The sequence below is a fragment of the Mastigoproctus giganteus genome, chromosome 1, assembly GCF_048544385.1.
Source record: "Mastigoproctus giganteus isolate SK-2022 chromosome 1, ASM4854438v1, whole genome shotgun sequence".
NCBI classification, from domain to species: domain Eukaryota; kingdom Metazoa; phylum Arthropoda; class Arachnida; order Uropygi; family Thelyphonidae; genus Mastigoproctus; species Mastigoproctus giganteus.
Window position 1 is genome coordinate 39,500,281 of NC_143575.1, and position 22,573 is coordinate 39,522,853.

The following is a 22,573-nucleotide window of genomic DNA, read 5'->3' on the forward strand; positions in this document are numbered from 1 at the left end:
TGTCTTCAGTGTTACATTTTATCATACTTGTAATGTTATCACTTGAAAATCTGGAGTGCTTGGTGTTTCAAGATTATGTGAAACTTCTCAAACACTCATGTATGTCATTATGTACATGTTCTGATACCTGTTTTACTTATTGGTAGGCCATGCTAAAGCTACGTTACCTGGTGCATTATTTAGTGTCAGAGTGAAGGCATTGCTTTTAATACAGAGTTCGGTGGTTGCTTTAAGAGGCATAATTCTGAATGGAAGACAAGTGACATATCAAGTTATAAAAATGTCACATAAAAGGTCTCTCCTGCATATTGTCTTTTATCTACGTAATTGTGCGGGTTGTTGGAATCATAGTCTTGATTGATATGGTAGAAAGTGACTGTGTATTTTGGAAATTCTATAGTATTTTGTGCATTGCTTAAGAAATAACCCTTTTTGTTACTATAACCTGTGGTGATTCAAATTAGATACAGTAAAAGCTTTGTTATCCAGAAATTAGTGTTCTCGTGTCTGAGTATCCCATCTACCTAGAGAAAACCCAGTGGACAACAATAGCAAAACTAAAATTTTGGATACGGACCAATGTAAACCATATTTAACAAACAAAGAGTATGTATAAGACAGTCAAAAATAATATTTAATCTTATTTTATTTTAAAAACTGTATTATTGTAGAGTAACTTCAGAACACTATACAGTAAACCCCCGCTATTCGCGGGGGTTACGTTCCTGTGAAATGCCGTGAATACTGAAAACGCAAATACTGAGTTATGGCTCCCATAGTAATAAAGGGATTCCTTTCCAAAGTATGAAATATATAAGAAAAACTAGTCTAAAATTTTGTCTATGTATGTATTATATGTACCTTCATAATATGACTATGTACATAGTGAAATGCAAGCGTATGGCATCGAAATGAAAATAAGAAACAATTTAATATTAAATGTAATATTTATTAGAAATTTCAAACAAATCTTTCAAACCAGCACCTTTGCTAGCTAAAAACATATCCCGCCAGTGCTATCACCAGTTTCGCTAAAGTGTTGATAAAGAAGTTTTGCCATTTCGCGAATGATGAGTGAACTTAACAGAAATTTTATTTTGAGTTCTGTCTTCTATCCACAGATTTAAAGCTTTTTCCATTTTTTCTAATTTAACGTCACGAGTTACAGAGCAAATTTTTGAAACAATTAGCGCGTTTTCATGGACACTACGGAGGATTTTTTCTTCCGATTTTTTGATTGATCGTACCGTTGACTCATTGATTTTATAATGTTTTGCCACTGAGGAGACACTTTCACCATTAGAAATTTTGTCCAATAACTCAATTTTATTCGCTAATGTCATCACCTTCTTTGATCTTTTCACATTTCCTTCGTTATTTGTAGCCATATTTTTGTACGGGTTAGAAAGAACTTGTCCACAATAAAGTCACTTTCTTCCGTTAACACGCTCGGAAAAAGTATGTTTTACACCGCAAAAGGTTGATTTATCACTTTTGTAAGTGTATCAATTTATAAATTGATAAATTTATTCATTTTATAAGCGTATAAATTAAAAGCAAACGACGAAACCTTCCATGACAAGTGCATAACACATACTGAACAAGGATTAGCGAGAAACGTCCACGCTCGCGATTTTGTCACCCCTCTACCCCCACCCACTGAGCGCTGTTTTGACCAGGAAAGATCATTTTAGCCACGCCCGTGTTTTTTTATGGCGGAAAATGTTCACGGCGATTTAAAATTTGCATTTTTTAAGGTTTCATTTTATATTAAATCGGCAACCGTGAATAGCGGGGGTTTACTGTACTACCAAGTTAAATCTATAACTGCCTAGCCTAAGGAACATCTAGTGAGTATAGGGAAGGGAGAATACTCATTCTAGATCACAGCAGTAAGGCATTAACAAAAAGTGATAATTGGTACAATGAAAACAACAAAACTAAAATCAAGGGGCATGATACTGACCCACATTCTCAGTACCCAAGCCTTAGATATCACAGTACTCTGCTACAAGCAGATAAGTGCCATTGAAAACAATGCAAAGTGACTACAGTCCTGACATCTCAGGAAACCATAGCAATGGTCATAACTTTTGAATGCACCATAAATTACCAGTGCCAGGCTCACCAGGACCAGTTAAATCTATAACTGCCTAAACTTAAAGGAACATCTAGGGAGTATAGGGAAGGGTGAATATCCATTCTAGATCACAGCAGTATTGCATGAACAAAGTGATAATTGAGACAATGAAAATAACAAAACTAAACCAAGGGGCATGATACTGACTCACACTCTCAGTACCCAAGCCTTAGATAATACAGTACTCTGCTACAAGCAGATAGGTCCCATTGAAAACAATGCAAGGAGACTACAGTCCTGACATCCCAGGAAACTATAGCAATGGTCATAACTTTTGAATGTACCATAAATTACCAGTGCCAGGCTCACCTGGACCAGTTAAATCTAGAACTGCCAAGCCTAAGGAACATCTAGGGAGTATAGGGAAGGGAGAATATTCATTCTAGATTACAGCAGTATGGCATGAACAAAAAGTGATAATTGTGACAATGAAAACAACAAAACTAAAATCAAGGGGCAAGATACTGACCCACATTCTCAGTGTCCAAGTCTAAGATATCACAGTACTATGCTACAAGCAGATAAGTGCCATTGGAAACAATGCATGGTGACTACAGCCCTGACATCTCAGGAAATCACAGCAATAGTCATAACCTTAGTATGATCCATAAATTGCCAGTGCCAGGCTCACCAAGACCAGTCAAATCAGACATTGCCTAAGCCTAAGGAACATCTAGTGTGTATAGGGAATGGTGAGTAAACATTCTGGATCACAGTAGTATTGCATGAACAAAGAGTGATAAGTGTGACACTCAATACAACAAAACTAAAATCAAAGGGCATGATACTGACCCACATTCGCAGTACCCAAGCCTTAGATATCACAGCACTCTGCTACAAATAGATATGTGCCATTGAAAACATTGCAAGGTGACTATAGTCCTGACATCTCAGGAAACCATAGCAATGGTCATAACTTTTGAAATGTACCATAAATTACCAGTGCCAGGCTCACCAGGACCAGTTAAATCTACAACTGCCCAAGCCTAAAGGAACATCTAGGGAGTATAGGGAAGGGTGAATATCCACTCTAGATCACAGCAGTATTGAATGAACAAAAAGTGATAAATGTGACAATGAAAACAACGAAACTAAAATCAAGGGGCATGACACTGACCTACATTGTCAGTGTCCTTGTCTCAGACATCACAGTACTCTGATACAGGCACTTATGTGCCATAGAAAACAATGCATGGAGACTACGGCCCTGACATCTCAGGAAACCATAGCAATGGTCATAAACTTGGTGAGCACTATAAACTACCAGTGTCATACTCACCAAGACCAGTTAAAGCTGACATAGCCTAAGGAACATCTAGAGTGTATAGACAATGATGAGTAATCACCCTAGACCACAGTAGAATAGCAAAAATAATGATAGTGACCTTGAAAACAATACAAATAAAATTAAGACCAGTTAAATCAGTCATTGCCTAAGTCTAAGGAACACCTAGAGAGTATAGGGAAGGGAGAATATTCATTCTAGATCACAGCAGTATTGCATGAACAAAAAGTGATAATTGTGACAATGAAAACAACAAAACTAAAATCAAGGGGCATGAAACCGACTCACATTCTCAGTACCCAAGCATTAGATATTACAGTATTCTGCTACAAACAGTACTCATTCTAGATCACAGCAGTAAGGCATGAACAAAAAGTGATAATTGGGACAATGAAAACAACAAAACTAAAATCAAGGGGCATGATACTGACCCACATTCTCAGTGTCCAAGTCTAAGATAACAGTACTATGCTACAAGCAGATAAGTGCCATTGGAAACAATGCATGGTGACTACAACCCTGACATCTCAGGAAATCACAGCAATGGTCATAACCTTAGTATGATCCATAAATTGCCAGTGCCAGGATCACCAAGACCAGTCAAATCTGACATTGCCTAAGCCTAAGGAACATCTAGTGTGTATAGGGAATGGTGAGTAAACATCCTGGATCACAGTAGTATTGCATGAACAAAGAGGGAAACTGTGACATAGCACTCAACAAAACTAAAATCAAGGGACATGAGACCGACCTACATTACCAGTGTCCATGACTCAAACTTCACAGTACTCTGCTACAAGTAACTGTGTCCTTAAAAGCAATGCATGATGACTGCAGTCCTGACATCCCAGGAAACTCACAGCAATGGTCATAAACTTTGCACGAACCATAAATTAACAGTACCATACTCACCAAAACCAGTCACATCTGCCAATGCCTGAGCCTAAGGCACATTTGGTGGGTGGGGGTAACTGGTGGGTAATTATCCAGGGTCACAGTAGTACTGCACGAACAAAATAATGCTACTGACAATGAAAGTAACAAAAATAAAGGCAAGGGGCATGTTACTGACCTACATTACCAGTGTCCATGACTCAAACTTCACAGTACTCTGCTACAAGTAACTGTGTCCTTAAAAGCAATGCATGATGACTGCAGTCCTGACATCCCAGGAAACTCACAGCAATGGTCATAAACTTTGCACGAACCATAAATTAACAGTACCATACTCACCAAAACCAGTCACATCTGCCAATGCCTGAGCCTAAGGCACATTTGGTGGGTGGGGGTAACTGGTGGGTAATTATCCAGGGTCACAGTAGTACTGCACGAACAAAATAATGCTACTGACAATGAAAGCAACAAAAATAAAGGCAAGGGGCATGTTACTGACCTGCATTCTCAGTACCATGTCTCAGATAATACAGCATCCTCACCTTGCAGGTAGTTATGTGCCAGTGAAAACAGAGTGGGCTGACAACAGCCCCAGCAGTGAACAGACATCCGGCACAAGTACATCCAGTGTGTCTCTGATGTTTAGACATCAAAGACAGAGGACTACCCGGACAATACGGACTAGTACTCATGTATAATCTACTCCACACAGGGCAGGATTGGGCCCTGCAGGGGAAAGAACATGAGAGAAGACCCTAATGGACTGAATGCCATGTCCCCCCCCCCCTTTTTTTTTTATTATTATTTGATTTGCACAAAACACTTAAGTAAAATCATATGGGCATCCCCCTCCACTCTTGGCCAGGATTGGGCCCTGCAAGAGATGGAATACATATAATTGCCCAAGAACCATGTCAGTATCAAGTACATATTCCTGAAGCACAATACATTACAGTAAACCCTCGCTATTCGCGGGGGTTACGTTCCTGAGAAATGTCGCAAATACCGAAAACGCGAATACTGAGTTATGGCTCCCATAGTAATAAAGGGGTTCCGTTCCAAAGTATGAAATATATAAGAAAAACTAGTCTAAAATTTTGTCTATGTATATATTATATGTACCTTCATAATATGACTGTACATGACAGTACATAGTGAAATGCAAGCATATGGCATCGAAATGAAAATAAGAAACAATTTAATATTAAATGTAATATTTATTAGAAATTTCAAACAAATCTTTCAAATCAGCGCCTTTGCTAGCAAAAAAAAAAACATCCCGCCAGTGCTATCACCAGTTTCGCTAAAGTGTTGATAAAGAAGTTTTGCCTTTTCACGAATGATGAGTGAACTTAACGGAATTTTATTTTGAATTCGGTCTTCTATCCACAGATTTAAAGCTTTTCCATTTTTTTAAATTTAACATCACGAGTTACAGAGCAAATTTTTGAAGCAATTAGCGCGGTTTCACGGACACTACGGCAGATTTTTTCTTCCGATTTCTTGTTTGATCGTACCGTTGACTCATTGATTTTATAATGTTTTGCCACTGAGGAGACACTCACCTTTAGAAATTTCGTCTAATAACTCAATTTTATTTGCTAGTGTCATCACCTTCTTTGATATTTTCACATTTCTCTTTTTATTCGTAGCCATATTTTTGTAGGGGTTAGAAAGAACTTGACCACAATAAAGTCACTTTCTTCCGTTAACGCACTCGAAAAAGTCTGTTTTACACTGCAAAACGGTAGAGTTATCACTTTTGTAAGCATATCAATTTATAAATTGATAAATTTATTCAATTTATAAACATATAAATTAAAATCAAACGACGAAACCTTCCATGACTAACACATACTGAACAAGGATTAGCGAGAAACATCCACGCTCGTGATTTTTTCACCCCTCTCCCCCCACCCACTGAGCGCTGTTTTGACCGGGAAAGATAATTTCAGCCACGCCCATGTTTTTTATGGCGGAAAATATTCACGGCGTTTTAAAATTCACATTTTTTTAGGTTTCATTTTATATTAAATCGGCGATCGCGAAACCGCGAATACAGATACCGCAAATAGCGGGGGTTTACTGTATATGGTAGTTATTACTTGATTAGTATAAAGTAATTAAGTAAAATAAAATAGAACTCCTTCCACTCTAGGCCAGGATTGAGCCCTGCAAGAGATGGAATACATACATTTATTCAAGAACCATGTCCTTATTAAAAATATATTTCTGACGTACAGCAAAGAGACATATGTGCTCTCCGCCACCCATGGACAGGATTGGGCCCTGCGGGGGGTTGGGAGCATGTAGGTCTCTGAGCGTTGTGTCTCCTTTACAATAGAACAAATCCTCTCACTCTAGGTCAGGACTGGGCCCTGCGAGAGAGAGGGAGTACAAGGATGCCCAAAAGTAATATGCAATAGAAAACAAAATTAAGGGGTGTGCCCTGGTAACTGCTGAAGGGCCATACCCTGATGCATTACCAGGCCACACAGTGAAAATTGATGGCAGGACGCCAAGCGTCCAAAGACTGCACCCACAGGACCGGCATAGTCCGTGTCCACATTAGATAAGAAGTAGATCCTGGCTGCCTCCTCGTGGCTAGGGATGGGAGTAAGGGGCTGGGACATAAACCTGCCCGCAACCCCTTACTGCTAAATGCCAGGTGCTGGCTAACACACAACGCAAACACAACACTAATGCACACCTAATACAAATTCCATCTATCAGATGCTTTTTTTTTTTTTTTTTTCCCCTCAAAATTGAAATTTTAAAATTTAAAAAAATTTTTTTTTAACTCAAAAAATTCTTTTTTTTTTTTTTTCAGCCAGCAACTTGGCGAAAAAGCCTAACATGCGGCGGATGTAGGGGAAACCCCGGAAGCCGCTAATAACTTACAAATACACTTTGTACTACCAAGTAGTAAACACTATTTGCCAGACCATAAGACACATTTTTTTCTTGAAAATGGTTCCTAAAATATTTTTACATATTATGGCCGAATCCCCCGTGGACTAACTTCACACTTTCTTCTGATGAATACTTTGAGCAATGGAATAAAGGCTCTATAGCAAATATTAACATCCAACAACTACATGTTGTTCACTCACAAAATTATCCCCACTTTACCAAGATCTATACTGATGGTTCAAAGTCTGACAATCGAGTGGGTGAAGCTGCCATCTTCCCTAATACAACTGTTTCAATTTCACTTCCAATTGAATGCAGAAGCTACACTGCTGAGCTCCATGCCATTAAGTTTGCTCTGAAAAACATCTCACTAATGTCAATAAATAAAAGTATAATACAGTGAAACTTCTCCTAACGGACACCTCTCTACAACGGACATTTTCAAATTCCCCAACTCACCTCCATTGGTTTTAACGTGTTTTCAGCTTCTGTCTAGGGGACATTCTCTGTAACGGATGCGGACAGGCAATCTGCACTGTTTTGTTTAGATTAGCACTTAATTTGATCTCCCCATAACGGACTGCGGGAGAGCTCACGGCCCTTTTTCTAGGAACTTTTCTTCCACATATTGCCTCAATCTATTTTCTATTTCCGATTCTCTGAATTTTATCAAGGTTTACGTCGCGGTTGTAAACCCTTTTTCAAGAATTTTTAAGCCACGTGTAAAACTTTTGATGAATTTGGTGTGTGCAGGGGGCAGGGTGAATTTGGTCGGCCTTTCGTCTTTTGAGTTTCAGTTTTCAGTTTTGTTCAGTGTCGTGTGAAGTGCAGTGTCTTCTCGTAAACATTTAACTTTAAAAGATAAAGTCAAACTTATTAATGCATATGATCGGCAAAAAAATAGTGTTCGCAATCTCGCTGAAAAATTCAAAATCGGGAAGACGCAGGTAAGCGACATTCTAAAGAAAAAAAATGAACTACTCAAACAATTTTGGCAACACGGAAATGATCAGGTTCAAAAATCATTCCCAAAAACTGCTGGACTTCAAATTGACAATGTTACACATGAGTGGTTTTGTCGCGCACATGCTAAAAAAATTCCCATTAATGGGCCTATTATTAGGGAAAAGGCTTTGGAGGTTGCGAAACCTATGGGAGTAAATGAGTTCAAAGCTTCTGTGGGATGGCTAGACAAGTTCAAAACTCGGCATAAAATTTCTTCACCGTAAGTGGTGAAGGTGGATCTGTTGATACTGGGGTTGTAACAGAGTGGACCATCAAATTGGAAGAGTTATGTCGTGATTTTGAAGCTAAGGATATTTACAACTGTGACGAAACAGGGTTGTTTTTTAAAGCTCTTCCTGAAAAAACAATGAGTCTAAAAAATGAAAAGTGCCAGGGCGGAAAAATTTCTAAGGAACGCTTGACTGTACTATTGTGTACAAATATGCTGGGAGACTTTGAACAACCTCTTGTTACAGGAAAACCACAAAATCCTCATTGTTTCAAGGGCATAAAGTTGAATCTTTTGAATGTTGACTGGAAGTCTAATAAAAAAGCGTGGATGACACGAGATATCATGAGCGAATGGATAAGTCACTTTAACCAAAACATGATTCGTCAAAACAGAAAAATTATTCTTTTCATGGATAATGCTGCATCTCACCCGCACATTGAATTGTCCAACATTCAAATCGTTTTTCTGCCACCAAACACATCTGCAGAGTGTCAGCCCTTGGATCAAGGGATAAAAAAAAATTTTAAACTTCACTACAGAAAACATATTTTAAGACATCTCATTGCAAACATGAACGATGTAACATGTATGAGTGACCTTGCAAAGAAAATCAGCATCCTAGATGCGATTCAATGGATTTCCTCTTCAGTAAATGCAATTAGAAAACAAACTGTCGTGAACTGTTTTGTAAAGTGTGGCTTCTCAAACGCAAAAATTGAAGTTGTGAACAGCAATGTGGAGCACCAAGAAGAACAAGAACTTCAACATCTATTGATAATGTACGATACTTCAGCTACAAGTGACCCTGGCTACAAAGATATAGACTCGAACCTCACTACAGAAGATGGTGCTCTAGATATCAACGACATTATCATCGATATTTTTCAAGAAGTTCCTCGTGAGGATGAAGAAATGGAAGGAGGTCATTCTGTCGAAGAACATATTAACGACGAACCACCGATGAAAATAGAAGAAGCACTCATACAAATCAATCGTTTAAAAATGTTTTTCGCCGCTGAAGAAGATACTGAAGGACTTTCGATGGTTTCTTCACTCCAAACAAATGTTGAAAACAAAATTATCAGCCGGAAGAAGGTGCAGAAGAAAATAAGTGATTACTGTATTTATTTTTCTTAAGATAAAGTCATAATATGCATAGCACAATTGTATGTATATTATTTACAAAAATATTGTGCAAAATCTGTATATAATTTAATTTAATTTTACATTAAACGTTTAACGATTTTTCTTTCTTTCTTTTTTTTTTTTCTCCCTCAGACTTCTTGTTAGCGGACACTTCTCTCTAACGGACAGATTTTCATTCCCCATGGCTGTCCGTTAAAGGGAAGTTTCACTGTATATACTGATTCACAGAGTGCTCTTTTAGCTTTGAAAAGGACTTCCCCACCTAAAAATCGTTTATTAAAGCTCATAAAACATAAGCTGATGCATCTTCATGAGCATCAGAAAACTTATCTTTTCATGGATCCCTGGCCACAGTGGTATTCCAGGAAACGAATGTGCAGACAGTGCTGCTAAGTATCCTTCCATCATATCCTCAACAAATCACCTAGTCCCATATCCTGATTATAGACATAATATATGAAGAACATCTATGGAACAATGGACACTTCTGTGGAAAATGCAAACAAATAACAAGCTATTCCAAATAAAACCTGAACCACAATTTTGGACTTCTAGCATTCGTAAAAATAGAAAAGAAGAAGTAATCTTAGCCAGAACTCGTATAGGTCACACTCACCTTACACATCTCTATCTGCTTACAGGAAACGATCCTCCGCAGTGTGCGCACTGCTAGCAACTACTTACAGTAAAACATATACTCCTTGAATGTAACTTGTTCAGCAATGCCCGACGAATGTCTTTTAGTTTCATTTCAGATCTACAGCAACCTCTCTCTCTGAATAGCATAATAGGTAAAGAAGCAAATCTCTCTGAATTCTTTTTCTATATAAAACAAAGAAAAATGTATGACCGCTTCTAACTGTTCACCGTGCAGTTATCATAAGTAACTCAATTAATTTGGGAGGCGCAATATGGCCTAAGTAGCCCTTGCGCCAGAAAACACCACCACAACAACAGCATATTATGATTTGAGTTCATGTGTGTTTTTTTTTTTTTTTTTTTTGTTTTTTTTTTAAGATCAGACTATATTTCAGGGATGACTAATGACGCATGTGCCACACAGCTCTTGGATTTGGATTTTTTAAATTCTACTTTAGCAGTGCCAATATTCCATCGTTTCTTACTAGATTTCAATACTTATTGGATGTAACTTTAGGTTTTAAAAAGATATTGAAATCTTTAAAAACATGCAATGTTTTACACCTTTTGTTAAAAAACAGCAAAAGCAACATAATAGACATAAAACAGAAACATGTCTCTTACTTTGTTCCGTTTTACAGTTTAAAAACACAAGTGTGTAAAGTTTCAAACTGTGCACACATATATTTCTACTTATTATGTATATAAATATTGTTAAAAAATTAAAAATTATATTTGAAGTTTTCGGGCTTATTTCAAATTTGTCACCCCTCACAGTACACGAAGTCTGAAACTGTATGTTGCTTCCTGCAGAGTAGCAGCAGCCATTTTGAGAGATACTGCGTTTCATGTTATTATCTTTATTCTATGAAAACATTTAAATCTTTCAAAAACAACTAGAGTGAAGAGGGTAAGTAGTTATTCACCTAATGAAAACAAATAACTCAAAACTTTAGCTGGACACAGTATCATCTTTTGTGTGGCACTATGCCACTCCTCAAGCAAAATCCAAATAGTTACAAAAACAGTATGGAGCACCCGACAGGTTCTCATGCACAGTTTGTATGCAAAAACTCAAGAAAATCACTTCAGAAACTATTGCAGTAAAAGTTTGACTATATTTATAGGGGGGGATTCGGATTTTTATCATTGATTAATAGTTAACATGAGATTGTTATTTTCGAGGGGCACCTGCAAGGTACCTTGCCACTGCTGCCAAGTTAAATTCCACTTTTATTGCCAAAAACTGTAACCCTGATTTCAGCATGAAGGGAATCCATGGTTCATATTTATCGCTTTTTTACTATTAATTTAATGCACATAAGACATTAAGTTCCTTATGACATTGATTCTGTAAGGATAAACATTTATTCATTAAACCCACATTAAATTTGTTTTATGAATAAAATTGTGCAAATTCTTTTATTAAAGTAGAAAAAATTTTTGGTAGCATATCAGTAGTGGTGGAAGGGTATTGATTCATTCCAGTATCTTACAGTTAGGCCCCTAGGTGGCATGTTGTAGGAAAAAGTTTGCTACCTCCGGTTATTGCTTAGCATATCTAAGTGTGGTCTTATGTTTCATGGAAATAAAAAGTTGTCCTTTATTTCTGTAAAAAAATGAAATAACCAATAAACCCTTTTATTGAAAGAATTACAGGGAATTCCCATTTATCTCTGCCTTGCTTTCAATATAGGAGACACTGATCCCCCTCACTCTGCTTCTCCCCACTGAGATTTACATAGGCGGCATGATTAATTTGAATTACTGGTATTAGTAATCATTTGAGTGACCTTATCCATGACCTTTGAGATTCATGTATATACATATGAGTCACCAGTGTATAGAGAAAAACATTCTCGAGTAGCTCAATTTCTGTTTCATGCAGTATGGTAGTTTTAATTAGTTATAAATTTTAGTCTGGCAAATGGGTATAAAGCAGAACAGGTTTCTGTTACACTGTTGGCTTCAACTTGAAAGTGTTAAATTATGCTAGAGAACATGGAAATAGATCAGCTGAAGGCAAAATTTGGTCTCCCTCCAACCAAGAAAATTATATCATTACTTGTGAATTTGTATTTAAAATATATGCAATAAAATATTTTAGTCTGGTGGTTCTTGTAGTCCAACAATTACAGTAATTATTTCAGTTTTGCGTTTCTGTCAGTTTCCTTAATTTGATTAATGACTTACAAAATTGATTTTACATTATACTTAAAGTGCCTTTCTTCTCATTTTGTAATACATAATAAGTAAGTGTTCTGTAATAAAAGTAAATAAAAATGTTATCAAGATATTTATTTAATTTTTAGGCATACTTAACTGGAATCTATCAGGTTGGCTTGCATCATTGTTTGAACATCGGTCTTATGAGAGGAGTCACTTAGATCAATATACACCAGATGAATATTTTATCTATTCAGTTTTTCTTTGTTACAGGGGCATATAGGGGGAACTACTTTACGCAGGGGAAACACATTTCCTTTTTGACAAATCAGAAAGGGATATAAAAGAATATGATATATCATTTTGATGCTGACGTGGCAACTTAAGTGAATCACGGTTTCCAATGTTTTAACAAGGGCATATGGGAAAAAGTTATGGTTAAAATATTTATTTTAAATGACATAACCAACTTGCTAACAACAGGATATAAGGGTAACATTTCCTCCATATGCCCTTGTATAAAAATCTAAAACTGTGATACACTCAGGTTGTCTTTTCAGCATTCAACTGATATATCACATTCTTTTATATCCCTTTTTGATTTGTTAACAGCAAAAGATGTATTATTCCCTCCCCTCCATGTGCCCACTGTATAAAAATGGGAAACTGATTTACTCATATAGCAGTATCACAGGATAAAGACAAGTTTTCTAATATATATATATATATATATATATTAGAAACAGGGGAAACACATTTCTCTTTTGACAAATCAGAAAGGGATATAAAAGAATATGATATATCATTTTGATGCTGAAATGCAACTTAAGTGAATTACAGTTTCCAATGATTTAACAAGGTTACTATCCTAAGTACTTTTCTAACTTTGCCTCCCATTAGCTATATAGCCAGACATGGACTGCTTACGGAAACAACATACATTTAGACAAATTAATACAAAAAAATATATATACAGCCAGGCCTCGCATAACGCGAGTTCGATTAACGCGTTTTTCAGTTATCGCTATTTGAAAAAATTATACCACTTTTCACTTTATACAATACAAATTTCCAGTTAATGTGATCTTTTTTTTTTTTCCTTTTTTATGCATTAGTTGAAAAAGATTTGAATTGCGTGTTAACCTTATCGCACATCGGACAGGTAATAAACAGACGTTTGCCTGCTGCCCACCTCGGCGTGTTCCATCAACCATCGGAAGAAGACGTGTTACTTGTTTGTCTCCCGCTAATAAAGTCAATGCAGACTTGCATTTAAAAATTCAAATTTTTAAATGAGCCAGATGAAAATGTTACCACAAAGGAGATAACAGTAAAAGAACTAGATGAAATCTTTCGTATCGCAGAGAACCTCAAACAAAAGGTTTGAGGTTCTCTGTGATATTTATTTCGCCAGGGCCCAGAGAAGATTGTTGTCGGCTATCGGAAATTGATTGATGAAAAGAGAAAGTCAACACTGTTCAAATATTTCCGCAACAGTCATTTCTTCATTGTGTATTTTATGTCAGAGGTTCCCAAATTTTCTCTGTTCATGGCGCCCTTAGTGTCTCAGTAATTTTTTCACAGCGCATCTAGAACAAAAGAAATACCTAACGGTTCCGTTTATTAAGTAGTTAGGTCCAAACAACTTAATAAGAAATGTAGAAACTGTGAACTACCTCAAGCTAATAGTTTGCGCTGTGTCCGACAGATGTCGAGTATTGCTGTGTTTTCCTCGAAAATTTAAAATATTCCACGGTGCACAGTTTGGGAACCTCTGTTTTATGCAATAAACATTTAATTACATAATTATTTTCGTTATCTTTTACATTGTATACAGCTAAAAAATTATTTAAAAGGTATTTTTAAAATTCTTTATGGACATGCCAGAAGGTCAAGGACCAATTATAATTTTTCCTATTGATTATTATATTCGATTAACGTGTTTCCGTTTTGCGCGATGTGCTCGTGGGACAAATTAATTGCATTAATCGAGGCCAGCCTGTGTGTATATATAATATGTGCACTTGTAAACAAGCCATTATATACTAATTGAGTTAAATAATTATGATAGCTGTAGTTTTGTGTTATCATTAAATTACTCGATGTCATTACTAAAATAACCTGACATGAATGATAACACGAACTAGCACACATTACATATCTAAAGTGACTCCTTCCTTACACTCAACGATGATATAAGGTCCATGATATATTCCAGTTATGACAAGTATACTTTTTATTAATTTTATGCCAAAAAGGGATCTAACCACAAAAAACACCACTATGATTAGTGATCCCTTTCTAGAATATGGATATGCCATATATGAAAGCTTACTAGCAGTTATCTAAGTGCCAGCTAACAAAGCTTTTACTGTACTTAAAATGTTTACACTGCAGTCTTTAGTTTTATTCATAGATTATTCAAATCAAGAAAATGACATATAATATGTAATATCTTAATTTCCTTGAACTTGTTTTTGGATTACTCTCAGATTATTCTGTATTAATTGCTTTACATTTTCTGTTGTCATATGCAACTTTGTGTTGTTAGCAAAAACAAAAAATAATGAGTCAGGGTGCTTTGCTCGTTATCCAGATACTGGCACAGTAAATAGTAAAGGTCAGTTTTTCCACAGACTTGCTGGAAAGAGGAGTTACGTTCTGGGCAATCTGATTGAAGATAAAAAGAAAGATAGAAAAGAATCTATAATATGCAAATATAACATGCATTTGTACACTGAAATGTGATACTGTAAATCTTCATAATACTATGTACTATGAAGTACAGTATTGAGCAATTGTACAGTATTGAGTAATACTGCACAATCCCAGATTGTACAGTATTACTCAATACATTTACTGTGTTCAGGAGAATGCGTAACAATTTATTTTTACTCACTATTGAGTTTTTCTTTGCACCTTATTGCGAGAAACTTTAGTTGCCACACTTTCATTATAAAGCCATCACAAATTAATGCACATCAGCCTCTGCAACAAAAGAAAATGGCAAGATAGGTAGACTGAAGCCAGTACAAGACCATATGTATTTGATGAATGAATTATAAATATATAAAGGAATATTTTAAAATAAATTTTTAGATGCAGAATTGTTTTGCAGTATTTTGCTATTTTATTTAAACAGTTACTTTGGCAATTCACTAATTTTGCATAGTTTGGAGAAGAATATACAGGGCCAGGTTATGACTAATTAATGGTGAATAAGTAAAAGTATAAATATTAGAGGGAATAACAAAGTATACCTGCATGTGTGTATATATATATCTGAAGAAAGTACTTTACCTTTTAAACTTGTAAAAGTGATTGTGGATTTCTCTCCCTGATACTTTACTTTGTTAGACTTTAAGTTTGCTTATGTGCCATATGTTTAAATGCGCACATTTAATTTGCTAGTTTAGATGACTCATCTTGTATGAGTCCATATGCCGTGTTTAACACTAATGATTAAGGCTTTTCTTTTGGTATGATGTTTTACAAGAACCGAAAACATGAAAAAGATTTTAGTTTGGATGCATTTTTGAGGCTGTGTTAGGTTTTAGGATATTCAAACTGTTTAATATTAAATCTTAACCTCTGATTTAGACACTGTTGGAAACTGGTAGTCACCTGTATCTTTAACACAACTTGCCATCACACTAATAGTATGTGCAAAGTACATAGATATAACATTGTTTTATTTAGAAATGTAACATAATTTTGTAAATATAAATCTTGTACATAGTTTCAGTTGTTCCATATACTGTTTTGTTCATTAATAAAACATCAAATATGTTAGAATGTGGGTTCATTTTTAACCAAAATTAGATAGCACTGTTTTTTTCAAGAATTGAATTGGAGATGTGAAACTATTGATATATTTTTTAATTTATTGTTTAAATATTTTTTTGTAGTGAATCTCTCTCTCTCCTCCCCCCCTCTCTCTCTCTCTCTGAGTCCCTCCATTCTCTTAATAATCAATGGAACCTACTACTATTTTTGTGTACAGAATTTTTTTAAATATATATAATATCAATAATAATTAAACCACTTTACTTTACAAAGTGAAGCCCACTGAGATTGTATTGCAATTGTTTTCCTTTGTTTTTTGGTTAAGTTTCTTGGTAGCAGATAGTAGAAACAATTAATTCATGGCTGCTGCTATCAGTTGTAATGGTTTCAACAAATAATCAAACTGATAAGTTCTCTAAATAGAATGTGGTGTAGATTAAATGGCTCTAAACTGGATGTATGAAGTCCTATACGGGGTGCTATTGTGAATCAGTTTTATCACATTTATTTATGCTGATACAATTGCAGTTGAGTCACTGACTTTCACAAGTGTTTTGTGAGGAATTCTTTGCTTCTTATAGTAGCTGCTATAAGAAAGGGAAGAAAAGAATCAGAACTCTTCACAAAACATTTGTGAAAGTCATTGACTCAATTGCAGTTTATAGATCAATGCAGTGAAGTGTCATCACAATAATAGTATAAAGTATAATAATTCATTTATCTGTTTTATAAGTTAACTAAAATTACAATGAATTTTTATCATTTTAAAAAATTATCTTGTGTTTTTTAAAAAAAAAAAAAAGTTCTCAATCTATACCTTGCACGTGTAGAATGAAGTAGACTGCTAGTCATATCTGATTAAATTTGTTAACTCCTTAGTTGGCTTGGTTAGAGAATTCCATAGTGAACAGGCAGTTGCCGTAATACCCACACCAGCCAAAAAAAAAAAGAACCTTTATTTACTATCAAATTGGGCCATCTTTGTTTCTGATAACAAGTGTGCAGCTGGCATGGATCCTGTAAGGTGTTTTAGTGCTTTTTAGTCTAATTGTAGCCATTCTTACAGCAAAATATTGCTTTGCTACAACAATGTTGAAGGAAGAGGACTTCATTGCCAAATAGCTCTATCCAGTATATTCCACACATTCTCAGTAGGATTTAGATCAGATGAATTTGGGAGCCAGGGAAGGTGGTGGAAATCCATGTCGTGTTCTCCAAACCATTCTTACACGATTATGGCATGGTGCGAGTTGCATTGTCATCCATAAAGTAGCCATCACTTTCTGGATAAAAGTGTAACACTGCAGGGTGCAGTAGATCTGGTGCAATGCCCTGGATGGTATTCAACCTTCCAATGCCATCAACAGCCCAGTCTGTGCCAACAAAACATTTCCCATACCTAATACCACTTCCAGGTGCTTGGGTTGTCTTATTTTGGTGCAGTCCTCATAAAGCAATGGACTCTGCTTGCCAGGGTCCATCACTTCATGAGGCTCTCACTACGCTCTCTGCCTGCCATCAGTGCAAAACTGTGCATTGTGATTTGTCTGGCTACATGACTTTCTTCCATTGTGCCACTATCCAAGCACAATGTTCTCAGCACCACAACTGGATTTTTCTGTTCTCTGAAACAAGTTACTTTCAAATAGGTAGGACTGCCAATTCCCAATTTCTTGAGTTCTCTGTGTGTCGAACAGGTTGAAAAAGAGCAGTTCTGGGCTTAGTTGAATTCAGATGTTATTTGTTGCACACCAGATGGTCTATTTTTCTGTACAGTCCTCCTTAGAATATAATGGCTTCACTCTCGAGGTATTGTTTTTCTGCCACATTTACACTTTTGAGATTTGGAAGAACTGCTTGCTTTCCAGTCATTAAAAACCTTTGAGACAGCTGCTTTTGAGAAACCAATCTTTTGTTTCTTGAATCATGGCTCCTGCTAAACATGCACCCACAATCAGTCCGTTTTGAAAGTCTGATGATCATGCCTTTTCTCCATTTTGGCTTCAGATTTCTGCAGTCAAAACAACCTGTGCAGTCTTTATATTCAATGATGCAGCACATCATCACCCGAAGTTATAGTTTTCTTTGCATCTGTTGGCATTTATTTGCGTTTCTTCTGTCTATGACTGTCTTAATACAAAGGTTCGTTTTTTTTTGGCCAGTGTGTGTACATTGCTTAATGAGTTGAAAATACTCAGTGGGGATATATATTTTTTCATATGTTGTATAAATGTTATAACCATTTTGAGTTTTCAGCAATAATAGTAAATCACACGGAATATGTATCACTCAATATTATTTTTCAAAATTACCTTGCTAACTGAAAACTGAAAATTCTTAATTCAAGTTGATCCCCAAAATATTTTTGTATTTATTTCTCACTTGATATCCTGGAAATTTGGATACTTTTGGAGTTATACACTGTAGTTTGTTGTCACAGATGAAATGGACCTATACAGGGAGAGTTTGTAATAACCTTATTTTACTGCATAAGGGATTTACAACTCTACCTGTTGAACACCCTGTATCAGAATACCTTACTTGATAAAAATGCAAAGATGTAACTGATTTATAACAAAACATCATAGACAACCTTTTATGTCTGGTATAAATATAACAAAACAAATATCATCTTGTTTGCAAGTAGGAAAAATAGGTAAGCTGTTTTTTAGTTTATGTTCAAGTACTAACACAACTGCTCACTTGTCCCCCTACTGTATCTAAAGGAAAATTACAGCATTCCAGTGTGTTGGCATGGTTATGCAGAACTGCCACAATGATCACATTATGAAACTCATTATGTACGTTATGAACTAGTTGGACTTTTATAAACGAAGCTATTTACAACAGAAATGGAATCCTTACCAATTATTTGTGTAACAAACAGGTAAGTACAAGCGTGTAACAGCAGCAAACATTGTGGTTGAGATAACACTAAGAACTATCACTGTATGTAATCCCTGTATTCCCAGGGATCCAGCTGTATAAATATGTGAAATATCTAATCAAATCAGAACTAATCAATCTATCCTTTAACAGATTGAGTTGATTGGTTTATGATTTTCCTTTTACAGGTTTAAATGCCTTGTAAAGACTCAATCTATGAAGCAGTTGGAACAAATATGACATGCCCAGGATGGCAAACTAGATAATGCCTTAACCTATGCAATATGCATTCAGGCAGAAAGAAAAATTTCATATTTGCAGGATTGTGCATAGGCCATACCCACCCTCTCTTCCTTGAGCCCTAAAACTGTTCAAACTGCAATATGCAACTCACAGTGACATCCTTTCTACAACAGAAACAAAACCACCCACTCTATGATGGAGTTCAACAAACTACACTTTTAGGTTAGAATACTCAGTATTCTTCGTCCTTGAAATCTCTCTTGAATTGACAACAAATGTGGCTACACTGTTCTCCTTTATAAAACAATTTCATTGTTTTGGTAATATATGGTGTTATATACACATTGTTTTCACCTTGAATTGCAAACTCCAGTTCAGTGCAATATGATGCATGTAATACCATTTCATAAAGTATTTTCAGTGAACAGTGACCTTCCATGAATTATGTAAATTCTGCACATCCAGCTATCCACTTCAAAGAGATTGAGATAATATTAATTTTTGTTGGATGTTCCAGGAAATCCCTTTCCTGAACATTCTAGCAAGAACACCAAAATTCACCAGAACTAGTGTACCAAAGACATAGGACACACTGATAGCATTCATCTGTTAGCAGTTGAATGAATCAACAAGCCAACAATAGCATCCCTCCTGAAATCAGCTAGCTCAACTACACGCTTTGAAAGTCGCAAAAACAACTAACTTGTGTGACTCATATATATATCTTCATTATACAGGTGACCCACACTTAACGCTGATAATTCGTTCCGGAAAAACAGAGCACTAAGTGAATCCATGTTAAGCGAGCTCTGCATTCCCATAAGGTAACATGTATTTGTGAGTTGTGGTTGGTGCCATAGGATATTTCCTAATCAATAATAAACAGTGGTGAAAATATGCACAACTGTAGGTCAAAATATTTAATACATAAATATTTGTACATATAAAATATTCTGCATTACATATGTATATAATTATGTAGTAACTAGTTATGTATCAGAATTAAACTTAAAATTCCAATTAAAATCATGAATTTAATCATGAAAAATGTGTTGATTTTGGATTGTACTTTGGCCCTCTTCCTGGTAAACTAAAATGGGTTTTAATTTTAAATCTTCCGCAGCGTTACCACCCAACAATAAAGTCAACTGATCCTTCACCGCTTTGAAGCCAGGCATGTTTTTTTATTCTTTCAATGTGAAACTTCTTTTAGGCATTCGTTTCCAAAAAAGTCCTGTTTCATCTATGTTAAAAACTTGTTGAGAAGTATGACACACATCACCTTCAATAACTTTAACAAGTTCTTTTTTGAAAGTTTCGGCTCCTTGATCTGCAATTGCGGTTTCTCCCTGGATTTTAAATCTATCCAACTAGCCCTTACTAGTTTTAAATGGTTCCACATTTTTTTTTATTTAGGTGAGTTTTCTTCAGATCATCATATGGGGCTAATCTCTCTCTCTTCTTTTTTTTTTTTTTTTTTTAATAATATTTAACTTAACTGAATTCTGCATTGGATATTATCTTCAATAAAATTAGTTAAAGTCTCCATTTTAATCCTAATAGCCGGCCTAGCCCTAGTTGCTTGCAGTAGAACAGCTGTCTTTCCCGCTGCAAAAATTAATTCTTTATTTTTTATAATTGATCTTACAGTTAAACTTGCCAGTTCTAAATTATGGCACACATCTGCTTGTCGTTGACTGCAATCGATTTTCTTCAAAATGTCTAATTTAATTTTCAAATTCAGTCTTTTTCTTACGTTTGTAGGCTTCGTACTGCGTCCAGACGTTGCTTTTTTCATTGTTATCCGTCATTATTAACTCTTCGAAAATGTAACTGTGCTGATTGCATTAATTATGATACAATGTTCGAGTAAACTGTCCGTTACGCACAATGTCTAATACTGTACTGAGTGATGACTAGACTTCGGATAAATGCATATAACGCAAATATTACAAGCAATATACTTGATCATTTTTTTTTTAAATGTTGATCTCGGAACTACGTAACAAGTCACTGTACTGCAATTAAATTAGCATGCAGGAAAATTCCTCAAGTCGGTGTGGGGAATGTTTTAATGCTGTTTTGCTATTCATTTTCAAGCTTTCGACTCCACTGCACCAAATGAAACGGTTTTGTTAAATATGCCAAAAATGCAATCTGTAAAAGAGCGTTATAGTGATTTGTGACAGTGTTATAGTCAGATACGGGTTATAATATAAGAACAGCGTTATAGCGAATCAGCATAAAGCGAACTGCGTTATAACGAGGGCCTGCTGTATACTAGTCTGAATCACTTAACAGGAATGAACAGCAGACTGTGAGAACAGTGGCATCTGGATACTTTTTTTTGGAAGGTAGTGTATATACAAGGACCACTCCAAAACTGATGCTTCAGTTTTTTCTCCTTGGGTACTGTTGATTTAAACCTGTATATTTTGTACTTAGAAGTCTTGACGTACTTGCATTTATTTTTCCACATTCCTCTTTGCACACATTTCTCCACTTCTGAACCAGAATCTGCATCTCCTCTCATAAAAGTTGCTCTCAGCATCATCATCAGTGAAGTGTTCTTGCAAAGGCCACCATTCATAGGGCCCAAAATGTGAAAATCTGATGGCGCAAGGTTGGGACTGTGTGAGAGACGTGACAGAAGAGTCCACCTGAATTCTGCAGTTATTTTCCTTGTTAGGATACCAGTATGGGGTTTAATATTGTTATGCTGAAGGAAAAATTTTCCTTTCTTCTCTGGCCTCACTCTTTCCGTTTTGCCTTTAGCTTCTTTGTTGTCTCCACATAGTGAGCAGAATTGTTTGTATGTTCCCATTCCAGGAAATCCACAATAACCCTGTCTTGTTCCAAAATAATGGTACACATGATTTTTCTCCGATCCCGTCTCGATTATGGTGCTCCTGTCTATGATTCTGCCAGAGCAAGTGTTTTGCGCTGGCTTGAACCAGTTCAGCACAGTGCCTTGAGGATTGCACTTGGGGCTTTCAGAACATCACCAGCACATAGCCTCTACATTGACGCTCATGAGCCCCCATTAACTCTACGTAGGAAAACCCTGTTACTGAAGTATGCCATCAAAATACAAAGTTGTGCCTCGCATCCAATTCAGTCATACTTATTTAATCCACCATTAGAAAACCTCTACAGAATTAAGCCTAGTATAGTTAAACCAGCTGGTCTTTGCCTTCTTGAACTGATGGAAATGGAAAGTTTCCATTCATTCTGTACA